Source organism: Ictidomys tridecemlineatus, chromosome 11, assembly GCF_052094955.1.
Source record: "Ictidomys tridecemlineatus isolate mIctTri1 chromosome 11, mIctTri1.hap1, whole genome shotgun sequence".
In the NCBI taxonomy this organism is placed as follows: domain Eukaryota; kingdom Metazoa; phylum Chordata; class Mammalia; order Rodentia; family Sciuridae; genus Ictidomys; species Ictidomys tridecemlineatus.
In genome coordinates, this window is record NC_135487.1 from 9449821 (window position 1) to 9466973 (window position 17153).

Sequence of the window (17153 nt, forward strand, 5' to 3'; positions counted from 1 at the left end):
CCAAACTTAGGTGATGCCAAAATTTTGGAAAATCACTGATCTGGATTTTGTTTTTTATTTTTAATTTTTTTTTCAGCCTAGATAATATCGCAAAGTTCAAGCAGTACAACCTTGTGTTGTTTTTCTCAGTGCACCCTGAGAAATGTATAGCTCTAAATGCCTAGTTTTTAAAAGAAGCAAGATCTCAAATCAATAACCCAACCTTCTGCCTTAAGAAATTAGAAAAACAAGAGCAAACTAAGCCCAAAGCAAGAAGGAAGGAAGGAAATTGTAAAGATTAAAGCTGAAATAAATGAGAGCAGAAATAGAAAAGTCAAGGAACTCAAAGGTTAGTTTTTTTGAAATCATCAACAAAATGGCAAACGTTTAGCCAGACTGACAAAGAAGGCTCAAATGACTAAAAATTAGGAATAAAAAAGTGGACATGACTGCCCACTTTACCAAAATAAAATAGATTCTAACTACAGCAGCTTATAGGGAAATGCTAAGGACAATTGTGTACAAAGAAAACAATATAGCTAGAAATTGGCAGGTTCCTTGAAGACACATACTACAGACACTGGCTCAAGAAGAAATAGAAAATATCAATAGACTTAAAACAACTAAAGAAATAAAAAATCTGATTAAAAAACAATTCCTACAAAGAAAAGTCCACGTGGACTTGATAGTGACGTCTAGTAAATGTTTAAATGAGAAATAAAACCAATTCTTCAAAAAAGGGAGAAGAGGAGGAGACACTTCCCAACTCATTTTATGAAGCCATTATGAAGTATCAAGCTGATACCAAGAGAAGACAAAACATTACAAGCAAACTACAGTTATACTATCTGAATACGAATACAGGTACCCTCGACAAAACACTAGCAAACAGAACCCAATAATATAGCACTGGTCATGGGTACCATGACCAGGCCCACATCATCCCAAGAAAGCAAGGTTGGTTCAACAACCAAAAATCAATTCACATAATACACTATATCAACACAAAGAACCCAAACCACATAACCGTCTACTGAGAGGCTGGCAAAACACTTAAGAAAATCCAACCATTTTCATTGATGAAAGCACTCAATAAAACAGTCGTGGAAGGGAATTTCCACATCCTGATAATGAGAATTTACCTGGTCCTAAAAATACATACTTAATGTCATAATTGGTGGTTAAAATCTAAATGCTTTCCCTCCAAGATCAGAAAAAAAAAAAAACAGACTTCCTATTCTCACCACTCCTGTTCAATGTTGTGCTAGAAGTTCTAGCCAAAGCAACTAGGCAGGAAATAAAAATTCAGATGAGTAAATTGGGTCTATTTGCAGATACCCTGGTCTTGTTTGTAGAAAAAAAAAACTAAGGAACACACACACACACACACACACACACACACACACACACACCAGAATAGATAAATGAATTCAATAAGGTTTCAGGTTAGAAGATCAATATGTAAAACATGGATTGTATTTCTATACACTAGCAATGAACAATCCAGAGAGGGAAGTAAGTAAACAATTCCTTTGATCAGAATCTAAAAGAATAAGATTCTTAGGAATGAAGTTAACAAAAGAAGTACAACACTTCAACCCTAGAAACTACAAATTTGAAAGAAATTAAACCAGATTGAAAAAGATGGAGATAGTCTCCCATGACTATGGACCCAAAGAACAATGTCGTTCAGATGGAAATAATCCCCCAAACTGACCTCCAGATTCCACACAGATCTATGCCCACCAAATCCCAGCCATAACCAGTGGAAGCCAAGGCATAATACTCAGCCGTTAAAAGGAACGGGGTCTGATATCATGTGAGTGAGCATTGAAAACCTTGTGCCGATTGAAGGAAACTGGTCACAGAGGCTGCCTCCGTACAGTTCCACGTACCTGTACAATGCCCACATTGGTACAGGTAATTGTGCAAATTACCTGTACAGGATGAAATACTCATCGACACAGGAAGCAGAGGGCTGGCTCCAGGGACTAGGGAAGGGGAGAGTGGGACATGCTTCTTTCGGGGGTGATGTTACTAACTGGGAACCTACTCAGAAGACTCGGACAGGGTGACTTTCATGGTTTGTAAATCACATTTCTGCCGTTCTTCTAAATGCTCTCTGAGAGTCAGCTCTGGGGGTGTCCTCCTGTGTCTGTTGCTCTATTAGATGAGACCCCAGCTCTTCTGCTTCATTTCTCCCTTAATTCACCTCTGCTGATTCGGTATCTTTTCAGACTGAAGAGTCTTGACATGTTCATATGCTCATGTGTGGGTTCGTTGACAACCTAGAGACTGAGTCATTCTCTGTGCCAGAGCCGAGGGCAACAGATTTGCCAAGGACAGACCCGATCCCGCCCTCAGAGAGCTTTCGTGGGGCTCATCTGCCCTCAGAACTGAATTCTGAACTTCCCATGTCTTGAAGCCATCTCTGGGGCGGGGGTGGGGGTGGTGGAAGTGTGTGGGATTCAGAAACAATTCGTGGTCTTTCATCAGAGCCCTGACTTTGGATCTCTGGTAGATCCAGCCCCTACCATGGGACCACTTTGCAAAAGGTAGCTCTTCCGTTTCACCATTCACGCTTCCTGCATTTAAGTTGGGACCTCCCAAAGTGTGGGGACAAGACATCAAGGTCCACTGGGCCCCTGGTGTGTCCCAGATACTGTGAAAGGGTCCCGACACCCCCGCCGGGTGGGTGGCAGCAACAGCCATGTTGACAGACACTGACTCTGTGCTCTTACCGCACGGGGCTGTTATCAGCACCATCCCATCCCATCCTCCCAACAACGTTGTCATCTGTTGTGTGGACACCCTTTTGAGAGCCACCCAATGGCAAGTGAGGTAAGCCCCAGCTCCAAAGGGGAAATATCGATTGATTCCTCGCGTAAGCGGTTCCCACAGTTTGTCAGTCCCACAGAGACAGGAAACAGAACCAGGCAGCCTGGGGCTGCGGGGAAAGCGCAAGGGGAGTTGCTTTTATGGCTACAGAGTTTCAGTGTGGGATGACGAGAAAGTTCTGGAAATGGATGGTGGTGCCGGTCACACCGCAATGCGAATGTACTTGATGCTGCACTGAAGACCGTTAAAATGCTAAGTGCTCTGCTAGATTGCTCTTCGCCCCCACCCAGGAAAAGCAGCTCAAAGCTGCACCTTGCAGTGTGGATGGGGCCGCCAGCAGGCAGATCTTGGTCCATAAGACCCAGCTGACGTAATCTGCCTCTGCTAAACGCCGCTCTGCTCCCCGAGGCAGACTGAACGGCATCCTTTCTGTATTTCTATGGCAATGCATATGGCGGGGGACACTATTACTATTTATTATGTGCCATGATCGTTTTTCAGCTTTTGTCTCTCTCACAGGCTCTCGAACTCCAGGGCAGAACAATGAAGTCAGTGCGATCTGGTAGTTATTTGTGGGGCTGACTCTGGAGCCCCAAATCTCAATCCTGCCATTGTGTGACCCTGGGTAGGTGACTCTGTACGCCTTAGTGACTTCAGTTGCAAAAGGGATAATGATCACCTGTGACAATTGGGAGGACAGAGGAAACCCATCTATGGCTTGGTACCCGTTGCTGATGTGTCGTAAGGGCTTGATAAACTTTAGCCCTCAGAGGGTATTGTCATTTGCTATAAAACATGGTGTCAGGGACATCGCCACAACTCAGTACATGAGCACAATAAGAAATAAAAACTGCACAGAAGTATATAAACAATGTCAGTCGTAACAAAAGAAATGGAAGCAAGATTAAACAGGAAAAGATGCACTGGCTGCCTGTTTGACTTGACGGTGGCCTCGGCTTGCAAAGGAAGCTGCATGTATTGTTCTCAGAGGTGGTCCAAGAAACACTGGGCCCCGCTCTATTGAGAACATTGGGGAAAGTGAACTAGCCACCCCACTGTGCAGGATCTGCACAAATGAGCTGCTCAGAGCGTCCCTTTCAGAACATAAATTTCCATTCTTCTTAGCCGCTGTGTCCTTTGGCTACAGAGAATGGATTGGCACTTAAATATGTACATTGCATTTAGATTTCCCCAGGGAAAGGGATCAATGAGGCCCTTGTTTATTTGCAGAGCCTGATTTGGATTGTGGGCTGGTTTTTCTTTGGGGGCAAATGGATCACTTGCTTCCCGGACCACGCTGCTGTGACAGATCCTTCTCTGAACATGCCTCTCGTTTTCCTTTTGAAGCACTGTGACTTTGCGGCCCATAACGACACCGAGCAAAATCCTTGCTGCGGTAGAACAGGGGCTTTTGTTTCCTATCACCAACGTCCATCTTTGTGGAATGACTTACAACAGCTGCTGTGAGAAGTAAAATCTGATAGAAACAGTCTGCATAGATATAAACATAAACATTAGTTTCTATGGAAACAAAAGTTACAGAGCGATGGCTGGAAGGTCTCAGAGCCTGTGTTTCAGGAATCGAATGCTAAATATATAGTCGGCACATCCACCAGGGATCTCACCAATGATGTGGAATGCTTTTGGAGAGTAGAACAGAGCACATATAAGATTCTGGCAAAAATGGGCACTATCCAGCAGAATCAATAAGAGGGAGGGCTGTCTTTTCTGCCCCAAATTGAAACCATATTTCTTTCCTTAATTGAAAGCCTCAGGGCAAGGAATCAAGCTTTGATGGAATTCAGTCAACAATTGTATCCATGGGCACTTCACTCTGGTGTCCAGTACAAGCTCTGAAGGCCTGATAAAGGTGTAAAGCCCAGCACTCAGAGAAAAATATTCCCAAGAGTCCCTGTAAACGGACCGGAGTCCTGTGATCCTGGTACTACACATCCTTCAGGGTCATCCCCCTGCCTATTCTCATCCACCTCCTGCTCCATCCTTGCTGGGGTCCCTGAAGCAGTTATTATTCCTGAGGTGAAGGATGTTGCCTTAAATGACATTGGAACTATCCACCCAGGAGAGCCCATGAATGTTCATGCAAAGCTACTGGGTTGGACCAGGAGAGGGAGTCTTGGGTTCCATGTGGGACGTGTTGAACTTTGGGGACTCCCAAGATTGCCAGTGAGAGCCAGCACATCTGATCCTGTTAGTGTTGCTGTGTAACGAATTATCCCTAAGCTTCATAGTCTTAAAGGATTATTATTATTATTATTATTATTATTATTATTATTATTATTATTATTCATGGATTCTACAGCCCAGAATTTTAGGCCCTATGGTGGGAAGAACAGCTTGTCTTGGCTTCATGATGTTTGGGACTCCCACTAGGGAGATGCAACATCTGGAGGTGATTCGTGGGTGATCTGGTAACTGGGGGTTGGAGACATCCAGATGTGTCACATGCCTGACAATCAGGGCAGAGTAGGCTGGTGGCACTCTGTGAGACCTGGCCTGCCTGAAGCCAAGCCCAGCCTCAGTTGGACAGGGTCTTCATCCCCAGAGAACTGGAAGGGTCTGAGGGCACCCTTTCCAGAATCCTTCCAAATATGAATAATAACAAATAAATAAACAGAATCATCAAAGCTCCAAATTACTGAGGGCTCACTGCCTGCCAGCCACAGTTGTCAGTTAGTTAGAGCTGAGATTTAGACCCAAGTCAGCCTTCGCCAAAGTCTGAGCTTTCCCACCCGCACCCGCATCACGATGGTGCACTCAGGGGCCCCTCTGACAAATGTTCGCCAGGCAGACAGTGCACCCGTGTGAGAGGTAAGCTCCACCAGGTAGTGACGCATGAGGAAGGGGGAGTGGGGGGAAATGGTGAATCCAGGCTGCCTTGCTCACGACCAGTTTGATTATCTTGGTAGATGAAGGTTAAAAAAAAAATGGAGAAAGGGGCTGTGGTTGTGGCTCAGCAATAGAGCCTAGGACGTGCAAGGCACTGGGTTCCATCCTCAGCACCCATAAAAATAAATAAAATGAAGGTATCGTGTCCAGCTTCAACTAAAAAAAAAAAAAAATGGGAAAGGATGAAACTATGCACCAGGAGAAACAGAGGTGTGTTTTGTTGTGGAAATGTGGAACTACCATTACCTCTGACAGTCAATGAGAGGGAGCCCATCTGTTCCGGTTACCACTGCTGTGTAACAAATCATTCCTAAACTTGGTGGCTTAAAAGGACATTTTTATTATGTTCCCAGTTGCCGTAGGTCAGGAAATGTGAAAAGGCAGAGAGGGACAGCTTGTCTTTTCTGCCTAATGTCCAGGGCCTCGGCTGGAAAGGAGTAACCTCTGGGGGCAATTCGTGTCTGAGAATTGGTGACTGGGGGTTGGAGGTTTCTACAAGTCCCCATGTCTGATGGCTGTGGAGTGGGACCTCAACCAGGGCTGTCAAAGTTAACAATGTGTGGTCCCTCTAGGTGATTGGGCTTCCTCACAGCATGGCGGCCTCAGGTGATCAGATTTACACAACAATCAGGTTTCCCAAAGCAAAGGAAGACCTTTGTTGTTTTTTTTAAGAAAAAGAAAACCCGCAAAGAAAGCCCGTGAAGTCACTCAGGGGCAGCTTGGGCTTCCACTGTATTTTTCTAGTTGCCAGGAACTTAGAAAGCCATCCCAGATTAACTCGAGAAGCCGTTCCCCCACCTCTCCATGAGAGGATGAGGACTTCCCAGCACGCTTTGTCTACCAAAGTTAAAAATAGATGCACTTGAAGACTTTAGTCAGCCGTTTTCAAACTTGAGAAGAAAATCATCTGCTAGACAAATAATCATTTGGGACCACATTATAATGGGAACTGCCTGGTTTCGGTGGAAGGTCCCTGCACTATCGCCAGCAAACCTGAGTGACGGTGGTTACCATCCATCAGAGGTGGGTCTGCAGGACCCAAGTGTCCCTTCTCGAATCCCTCGGCATTTGTGTAGGGTACTTAAAGCCCAGAGTAAGAGTAATTATGTCTGCTCTTTGGACCTCTGCCGTTCTCCCCGCATAGTTTGAGGAAAATCTTGGTCCTAATCGTTGCCATGGCAACAGCAACATCTGTAGTGCATCCAATCTGGAGGATATTTCAGGCGCAGAACCTGATCAGACAGGAACGGGTCCCCATCCTGGGTGCAAGCAGGAGAGTAGAAGGAGGCTTTCCTGGGGTGACACCTGCCTGTTCTGTCTTCTCAGAAAGCAGAGAGCACCCAGCTGTACAGGTGGAGCTGAGGGCCTGTCGGGACCAGTGGAAATGTGGTGTGAGGATTACGGGGACTCGGTTAGCAGAGCAGCCAGGAAAGAGAGGTATAAGGCATTAGCAGGGAGGTAACTGCGGTGTGCAGAGGGTTAAAGCAGCATCGGAAACACAACGTGCCACTAGGTATTCCAGAGAGCCCTCTGGCATGTGCGACTTTGACTACTGATTGTTAAAAGCCAACAGAGCGCCAGGCCCCATACTGAGGCTTACGTATAACGTTGCATTTCATTTTACACTGTACTCCTATGATGGGGTGTGACTCTCCCTCTGACGGAGATGAGAGACTCAGAGAGGAGGTGACTCAGCCAAAGTCTAATCGGGATTCAAGCCCTGATCTTTCTACTGCCCAAGTTCAAGGTCTTTCCATCAATCCACATGGCACATCCATGATGACCCAACTCAGCAAATGGGTGACATTGCCTTGGCCTTCACACACGCATGGCCTTCTTGGAAAAGGTTCTATCTGAATGATTTTGAAGACGCAGGGGAGGAGACTTAGGGCCGTGAGGGAGAGACTGCATTTTATTCAAAGGGCAAAGGGTCCAGCCTAAGTTCATTCACTCACTCACGAGTTCTTCTGGGCACCCTCTTCATGCATGAGGTCTGTGTCGGACCCTGGACACAACTGAAGCAGGACAGATAAAGCCCCAGGTGCCTTCCCCCAGAAGAGGCACAGGAGGCAAGCCTGAGGCGGAGCTCGAAGGGGTGGGGAGAGGGCCCTTTTGGTCTAGAAGGGTCCGGGAAGGCTTTTCTGATGAGGGATATTTGAGCAGAGGCCTGGAGAATGAGAAGCAGCTGGAAGAAGAATATTCCAGGCAAAGAGAGACTCGGGAGTTGGAAAGGGCTTGGAATAACGGAGGCCAACATTTCTGGGGCGAGCGAGAAGGAGTGGAATGTGAGATGAAGTTGGAAAACTCAGCAGGTGCCAGGCCACAGACAGCCTGGGACTAGGGTTGCCAGATAGAATACAGGACGCCAAGTTACCTTGGATACCATGCTGTAACGTGTGATCAGCAACCAACGCTTTCTGGTGTAAGTATCTCCCAAATATAAGTGGGACATACTCAACGCTAAAAAGTAAAAACAATGTCCCCATCTTATCGATGCAGCCCGTGTTTTTATGGCTGAGGCTGCCAGCCCTGCAGGGTGAGCCTTCAGGAATCCATTCTAAGAACAGTGGGAAGTCATCAGAGGACCTTAAGCAGTGGGGGGACATGAACTGATTTACATTGTTTAAAGATTATTCTGCGGAAAGTGGATCATAGTCGAGCAAAAGCAAAACAGGAGAGAGTCGCTGTTGATCAGACCAGAGATGATGGTGACCGGGGTGACGGGGGTGAGGGGATGGCTGTGGGGCTGGAGGGCAGACTGACCTGGGACACACTGCAGATGGACCCCGCCACTCGGACAGCCCCGGAAGGTGTGAGGTGGAGGAGCTGGGGAGTCCAGGCTGATTCTGAGCAATAAGAGCAAGCCGCCATCTGCCTTTTACGCCTAGGGAAGCTTCTTGGATGGAGAAGTGACTTCACAGAATCAAGCGCTCAAGCACTGGTGGTATCCGCAGCCTTGGGGGGGTCTTCCTTGTTCTCGGCCCACATGGAGGCCTTGAGGGTCGACGTGCTTACTCAAACACTACGTGCCCGTGGGCTTTAGAGTTCTGCGGAGGGACCCCGGTTTCCGTGTTGCATGTGACATTCACGCCCCCTCACTCTGGTGGAGGCCAAAAATAGCAGACCTCTGGGACTCTGGATTTTTCCATTTGTCAAGCCCAGTTTTAAAAGATGAGGTTGCTTTAAATCTGAGCCACGGCGACCTTGACCCAGGAGAGAGGACAGTTCATTAACTTCTTGCGGGCTTAACCCAGAGAGACAGGAAGAACTTACGAGCTGAGCCCAGCCCAGCCCTCCCTCCGCGGCCAGCCCCAGTGGCTTTGGGGAGTACAAACTAGTAAAAGAGAGTTTGGGGAAAGAATTTAGAGAACGAATTCTAAATATGGCAAAAGGAGACAAAGAGCACTGTGTTCCATGAGTCTGGGTCACTTCCAGGACACTGTGCCTACTGTATGCTCCCACAAAGGCCAAAGAAATAATCACAACACATTTATCATTCACTGGGCAGAATTATTTTGGCAGGAAATCTCTGCCCCGGAATACATTAGACTGACAGCATATTGTTCAAAATGGAGAGTATTTTTTTTTTTTCAAAGTCGAAAGGTACTCAGGCCACCCCATCCGGCTAAAGGACTGGGTGGTTGTGTCAGGCTACGTGTATTCAATGTTTGGGATAAATATTAAGTGATGCACCAAGTCAGGTCTTGTGGGAGGGCACTCCGGGGACTTGGGAATCACACAGTAAGAGCCACACCGGGAGAGGCTGATTCCACTCTGGGGGGGGTGAAGCAGATTCCATCATGTTCTGGATAAAAAGCTGCATTCGGCATAAATAAATGCATTGGTCCGAACATTAGGATTCTAAAGACTAAACAAAGGGACTTGTCCTCGGTGCCACCCGGGCAGCTGGCCACAGAAGAATGTTTCAGGGGGTGGCAAGGGAGGTCAGGATGGAATTCTCTTCTGGAAAGAAAGTGGAGGGCACTCTGCTTTTTTTTTTTTTTTTTCCTGCTGGTGTGAATGCTCATGGACATGCGCTGTTCATCTCCCCGGCGCAGGGCTCCTGGGTATCTGCGTCCTTAGAAATTCACACTGAAGCCAGCCTCAGATGCCTTGGGTGTTCGGGGAGCAGGAGAAGGGAATTGATCCAGGACACCTCCGACGTCTTCGTGGTAGTTCAGGGCAGGGTTTCTCAGCCTCAGCACCGGTGACATGGGTTGTGTGGGTCTGTCCTTGTGTGCATTGTCGGATATTTAGCACCATCCCTGGATTTGACACCTAGGATAGAGTCCCCCACACACACACTGGGACAGCACAAAATGTGTGTTTAGCAATGGACATTACTAAATGTCCCCTGGGTTGCATGGAGGACGCCTGTTTGACAGTCACTGGATTAGGCTGGGGGGCGAGTTCAGGACACTGGACTATCAGCTGTCAATCCACTGTGTCAGGAAGGGCAGGCCATCAGCTCCAAACCCCTGACCTCACAGGTAGGTGAAGGAAACCCCAGAAAAGTGAGGGCTGAACCCAAGGTCACACCAAGGCTACAGGACCACAGCCTCAGCTCCTCCCCACGCCGCTGCTCCGTGGCTGTCCCTGCTGGATCCCAGCCTGTGGGGGGATGAGGAAAACCGAGGTGGAGGTAAAGTCAAGCAGCAGACGGTTCTGTTCCCAGTCGTGGCGGGACGTGCAGAGAGATACGGGTTTATTCCTGTATCTGACACCTGAGAGCCCCGCTTCCCAGAAACCTCCTGGAAGGCTCAGGTGGCTCTCCTCCTAGAGAAGCCACCGCCTCTTTCTTGGGACTAAACGCAGGTGAGATGGAGGTGCAGCCTTCAGCGGGCTGTCTTCCTCATCAGCCCGGGGAACAAAAAGTGCCCCACATCACAAGACCCGCCCCTCTCCTCCCAGAGGTTTCTCGGATCCCACAGTCCAAACCGGCACTGGTGAGAAAGTGCTCCAGTTACCCAGAAATCCCCTTTCCTTTGTCAATGTGCTTCTGTTGAAGCCTGGGCTGCACTCGCTGGAGAGCTGGGAACCGTAGCCATTTTCATAATCCCCAATCACAAAGCCCAGTGAGCTGTGTGGTGCACTCAATTAATGAGTCATCAGCCGAAGAAGGGAAAACCCTCCAAGTGTAGTTCTCCCCCTTCCTAACAGGCAGCAGAGGGCAAAAGAGAGTCCGAATCATGAAAGAAGGGATCCCTCGCCTATTGATTGCACCCTGGTGAACAAAAGAGAAAACTTGATTCTCAAGGCCAAATATTTTACATAGACTAGGTATTGAAAACATATAATAGTAAGCATTATAAAATGGGGACCTTATTTCAACTTTACATCCTAAAATGATGCTGTTACGCTGGGTAATTACATAATAAATTTGTTAGGGGAATATAAAGCAATAAAAATGGTGGTAATGGTTTGTCATTTAATAGCTGAATTGTAAATGAGTTTTTCCGCATTAATGTAGCAGGTTGCTACAATTAGGAGTCCATTCTTAGGGGTGTCTTTAATTTCTTTAAAAAAAAATGTTTCTGAGGTTCAGTATCATTAATTTCCTCATTTGAAGATGCTACATGTTTAACCATTTGAAGTCAGGGGACTTTAGGATTTTTGAGGAATGAGAACCATCTGCTCAAAAGTGTATGTGGGTGTGCATGTGTGCACTCTCACACGGAAGAAGAGCAGGCATCTGTTCCTGTGTTAATGAGTCCACCTAGGCCAGCAAGGTAGCAAAGTGCCAACCCTGTGGAGTCAGGGTCTTGTACATGATGGCCCCCAGTCAAACACCAACTAGTTACATGATCCTGAAAAGTGGCTTCATCCTCCTGAACCTCCCTCTGGAATCTTGCTGAGAAAGTGGAAGCAATCAACCAGCCACCTGATAGGGCACTGTTGCATGAGGGCGTTGTTCTGTGCTAGGGATGATGTCAGCTGACACAGGCACTTGGTGCAGTCCTGGCCCCGGGTGTGAGCTAAAGGAGTGACAGTCACTGCCTTTGCAGGCACCGCCAGCCCGTGGTACCCTGCTCCACTCAGATCTGACCTTCTTTGTGTCCTTTTTATTCAGCACAGTACTCCATTTCCAAATCTCTTCCCATGTGTCCAGTCTTCCAGAATGGACAGAAATTAGGCACACTGGTTCCCCCCCCCAAAACAAAAGGACACAAGATCAAAAATTCTTGCCAGTGAAATTAGGAAAACTAACGTTTAATGAATTCACACCGTGAACGCTCTCCTGATGCTGAAATTCCTAAAGCACCCTTAGGAACCCGCACTATCCTGTGTTCAGATGAAAAGTTCAACGAGTTTAAGCAGCTGTCCAGTGTCCCTGGGCTCAAAGGCAGCAGAACTGGAAGTGCCACCCAGTCCTGCCCAGGACACGCGCTTTCACTGTATGAAACAGTCACCAAACGCGTTGTAGCATTTGCAAGTCAGAGGCGGGAGAGGAGGGAGCGGGGCCTGTGGGGTGGGAAGCCGAGCCAGACCCGGCCTGGTCCCGCGGATGGGGACCTGTGACCCAGCGCGTCTTCATTTCTGCTGCGTCCTGCCTCTCCATTGGAAATGCCCCTGCACATGGCCTGGCTCAAATCTCTGCCTTCTCTTGAAGGGAGTGGGCCGAGGTCATTCCATTCACCCTTTCTCGGGTGACAGGGCATTGGTCCGGCTTCCGAGGACCGGGCCCTCTCCCCACCAGGGCACAGGGGTCTGGGAGAACTCGCCCCACCGCTGGGAGCCAAAGAAAGGCATGTGAACCAGGCCTGGCCAATCAGCGATGGCCATAAATCATCTCTGAACAGTGATTGGTTAAGAGATAGACATGTGACCCAAACCAGGCCAATGAGACTCCATTCTGTGATTTTATGCAAATTGCTAGGAAGTAGAGCTCTTCTTTTCTTTGGCCAGTCTGGTAGAATATGAGCAAGCTGCCCCGTGCTACCATCCCACTTGCTCACTAGACGCCCATCCGTTAACCATCTTTCTGAAATATAAGCAAGCTGCTACTTGATGATGATGATAATAATAATGACCATCTTACCACTGGGAAGGACAGCCCGTAAGTATGAAAGTGAAGGAAACACATCAGGCAGAAAGATAATGAGAGGAGAGAATGAAGTTGCAGTGCCTAGATCCAGCCACACCTGAAGCTAATGTTTCTCTGGACTTTTCAATTACTGAGCCAATAAAAATCCGTTTTTCTTACTCACTCTGTTTGAGTCATTTGCAACCAAAACCTAATGCAGGAATCTCAGTGATAATAAGAAGTCTGGGACTCATACTTTAGTGCCGTTTGTGGCTCACAGTGTGAGCCTAAGCTCTTCCAGTACTGTATATACAACATATTGGGCTCCAACCACAAGAAACACCTTAAAGCAAAAGCTGGAAATATTTGGGTAGAAAAGAACATTTGTTTATCTTCCAGCTCATACATGGTGGATATGCAATTCTAATCTCTTTTTAAAGGGCAGCTCCTTGGAACTGGATACTGCTTAAATGCCAGTCCCAGACAGCTGCCAATGGGAACATCATCCAGTTATTATTTCTCAACAGTGGTGCAGGGGATGGATGACTCCACATTTTCTCACTGCCATGAAACAAAGTAGAGAAATGCAGATTGTCTTAGCTGTAAATGTGAGCTCAGCCCCTGGAAACAACAGAGGAAGGGGAGGTGAGCAAGTTTGAATGTTGCCAAGTCCCTACTATGCATTTGAGAACGAGCAAAGAGCTCTAGTGGCAAGCCCAGCATGTCAGTGGGCTTTCTGTCACTGTAACACAATACCTGAGACAGTCAACTTATAAGGACAAAAGGTTCATTTTGGCTCAGATTTGGAGGTTCTGGTCTGTGATCACTGATTGGCCCCCGTGCTTTGGGCCTGTGGCAGTACAATGTGGCAGGAATGTGTAGCAGGACAAAACTGCTCGCCTCATGACTGGGAAGTGAACAAAATAAATGAATAAAGAGAGGAGGAGCTCAGGGTCCCACATCTCCCTCAAGGGCATGCACCTTGACCTACAGGCTTTCCACCAGGCCCCACATCTTAGAGGTCCCACCACTCTGGGGATTGGCTTTAACACACAGCCTCTGGGGCACATTTAAGAGGCAAGTTAGAGCACGCAGATTTGCTTAGGAGACCCTGAGCAAGCCACTTGGCTGCTGCGGTCCTTGGCGTCTTCATGAGGTGGGGTAGTAGCTGGCCACCACCAGAGAGCCTGGGTGTGGTGACTGGAGTCCTATCTGAAGGATTCCTAAAGGCAGGTCGGGAAGCGTTCGTCAGTTGAGTTCATTAACGTCCCAGCTGTGGGTTTTCTAAGGTAGACATCCGCTCCCGTCTCTTGGACCAGCCCGTGTGGCTGACGGGCAGGCCTGCGGGGCTGTTGAGCTGGGCAGCACAGCCGCTGGCAGCTGTGGCCCTCAGGGGCCCAGGGCAGCCTCCAGCAAAGCACAGAACATGTCCCCCGTGGGACCTGCCTCCTCCTCGGCGGCAGGTGGTGGCACAGAGCTATTACGAGGAGCAGCAGAGAAAGTCTACTCAGAGCCGTGGACAGTGCCAGGCACACGGTGGATTCTGCCGTCATGTCTAACTGCAAAGAGCCAGTTCAGATGAACGAACGAGTAAATCCCGGAGTGCGTGTGGAGAACCCAATCAGATACTCTTATGCCGCACGGGAAACACTGGAAACGGGTGTGAAGCAGAGCGGAGACCAAGCCTCAGGAGTCCTCTTGCTCTAAGGTCCCCCGAACAACCTCAGCAAGTATTTTGGCCTCTCTGAGCCACCATTTCCTCCGTGGTCCGGGTAGGAATGAGGAGAGTGGGGATTAGCAATAAGCGGTGACTTGCGATGATCCTAAGACAGGGGTTCTTGGACTTCCCAGGGGCTCTGCCCCAGGAAGTTCACTGTAAGTTGAGAATATCCCAAGTCAACACAAGAGGATGGTGAACCCTCTCCCCAGCGCAGAAAAAGATCAAAATTCAAAACTGGGAGTTAGTACCACTAAGGGCATGTTGGGTTTGCTCCATCCCAAAGTCTGAAAATTGCAAATTGGACCATTATTTACATTTCATTTAAATAATCCAAACAAATAGTGTCAGAAGCCAAAGGAACATCCCCCCGCGACTCAGCTTGAGACCAACACCCCAGACCAGGCGAGAAGAGCCCCAGCAGGGGACGCACACTGGGCCTTGTTGTCGAGACAGTGGAGACAGGCCCTCTGCTTGGCTGCGGGTGCCTCAAAGGCCAGCTTTAGGGGCAGAATCCAGGACCCGGGGGGAAGCTGCAGGAGAGAGAGAGAGGCCAAGAGAACCAGCCCTGGAGGATCCCGAGGAAAGCCACCAAGAGCAGCAAGAACAGCAGGGACATCCAGGTGCTGTGTGCCCGGTGCCCTCGTGGGCCACGGCCACCTGGAGACTGTCCACTGTCGCTGTTGTTCTTGCCCCTGCACATTCTCTGCCCCTGGGAGAGTGAAGCCAAGCCCAGAGTTGACCTTGTGGAAGCCGAGTCCAGGCACCAGACAGAAACCTGGGAGCAGAAACGGCGAGCATCTTCCCATCTGGGGAGAAGGACATCTGAGGAGGGGAAACGTGGGCGCTGGGGACCCTGGGCAGAGGCTCTGTACCCCACAGAGTTTGGGGGAGACCAGCCCATAGAGAAACCAAGAGGAGGCTCAAGGCCCAGAGCCTCCTGCGTCTGACGTGGCCCAACAGCAGGAGGGATGTCCACGCTAGGAGTGGAGGGGACTGAGATGGCTTCACAGGCCCCCGGGGAACACAGGACAGGGCAAGAGCCGTGAGGCTGCCTGTGGGCCCAGGCACCAGCCACAGGGTTGTCCCCCGCCACGCCACGGTTGTCCCCCGCCACGCCACGGTTGTCCCCTGCCACGCCGTGACAGAAAGGCTTCATCTCACATGTGCAGCCTGAGGACAGAAGAAGGGTGAAGTTCAGATGATGGTGACAATCGGGGGCACTGGTAACACCAGGCTGTGGACATCCGGTCCTGGCATTTGTTCCTCCACAGATATTCAGCAGACAGCATATGGCCCGCTGGGCGAGCCCACGCTGGAAGCAGGGACAGCGATGATCACTACGAAGTCTGCGGGGCTTCTTCTCACCAGCGGCCACAGCCCCATGGAGGAGACAGACCCCCAAAGAACGATAGGAACAGGGTGCGTCATGGCCGGGATGTGCAGGAAGTGGGGAGGCGCTGACCGTGGGAACAAGCAGCAGTGGACACTGAGTCTCTGAGAGGCTGGGGACAGCCGTGCTGAACAGCAGGCACTCAGAAATGGGGAAGCAGGAGGTGGCAGATGGAGACCCACATTCAGGTCCAGCGTCCATTACCACAAATCCCAGCAGCTCCTAGACTCCGCCCCCCAGTGCTGGCACACACGCCCCGGAGTTCCCTGCCTTCCTCTCCTGCCCAAGCAAGGGCAGAACCCTGGTGCGGAGGCTCCAAAGGCCCGGGCGAGGTCTCAGCGCAGCCTTGCCAAGGTTGCCTGGGGGTGCAGCCACCCTGCAATCTCCCTGATATCTGAGAAACAGGAATTGACCTGAGCCCTCCCTGGCCTGTGATCTTCCTCTGAAGAACCCCAATTCCTGATTCTTTTGCACTAAACCAAAGGTGGTTTGTCTTACCACCTGCTTACCCAGGCTCCAAGGAGAAGGAAAGCCGCAGCCCACCCCTCAGGGGCGGCGGGGCCCCAGCACCTACAGCAAACTGTTCCTCCATCCTCCTGAGCAGGGCCTTCCCTGGGGCCCCCAGCTGTCAAAGGAAGGGGCACGTGAGAAGCTGGGACGGACAGCACATGGACCATCGTGCCCAGGACGGAAAGGGGAGAAGAGAGGCAAAACAACCCTCAGCACCTCCGCTTCTGCCAGCCGCCCGCAGGCAAAGCCCAGATGGGCTCTCCACCAGGTGTCCTGCCACAGGGTCCTGAGTGCCACCTGACACCCAGGGAGGGACACCATCCCTCAGGGCGGACATTTGCTCAAAGCGCCATTTTAGGACAAATGGAAATAAAGAGCAGGCTGGAGGGGCGAGGGTCCGATGAAGCCCAGACACTGACATTTACAGAGGGCCAGGACCACTTTAGCCAAGTTCCTCTTCCCTCCACGGGTCCCGCGTGATATTTAAACAGAAGCATCGCCCTGGTGGCATTGACGTCCCCCAAACTCCTCAGAAGTGCGTCTGTCGTTAGAAAGGCTCATTTGTGGTCTCTTTCAAGAGACAAAGTTGAAAACTGCTGATTAAAAAAAATATATAGGAAAAAAGTCAATTGGGCTCCTAAAATCAGGCTACGCCTTCAAACGTGAACACTGTAATCCTGAGAAGTCAACCCTTTCCCTTCAAAGAACTGATGGTCTTGGGGCTGGGGTTGTGGCTCATTGGAGGAGCGCTTGCCTAGCGAGTCGGAGGCACTGGGTTCAATCCT

At 49.4% G+C, this 17153-nt stretch overlaps 1 protein-coding gene across 2 annotated transcripts in view; it reads left to right on the forward strand.

The window, feature by feature from the left end:
• Kazn (kazrin, periplakin interacting protein) overlaps positions 1-17153 on the forward strand; it is an 892501-nt gene that overhangs the window by 485784 nt on the left and 389564 nt on the right. The window lies entirely within an intron of this gene.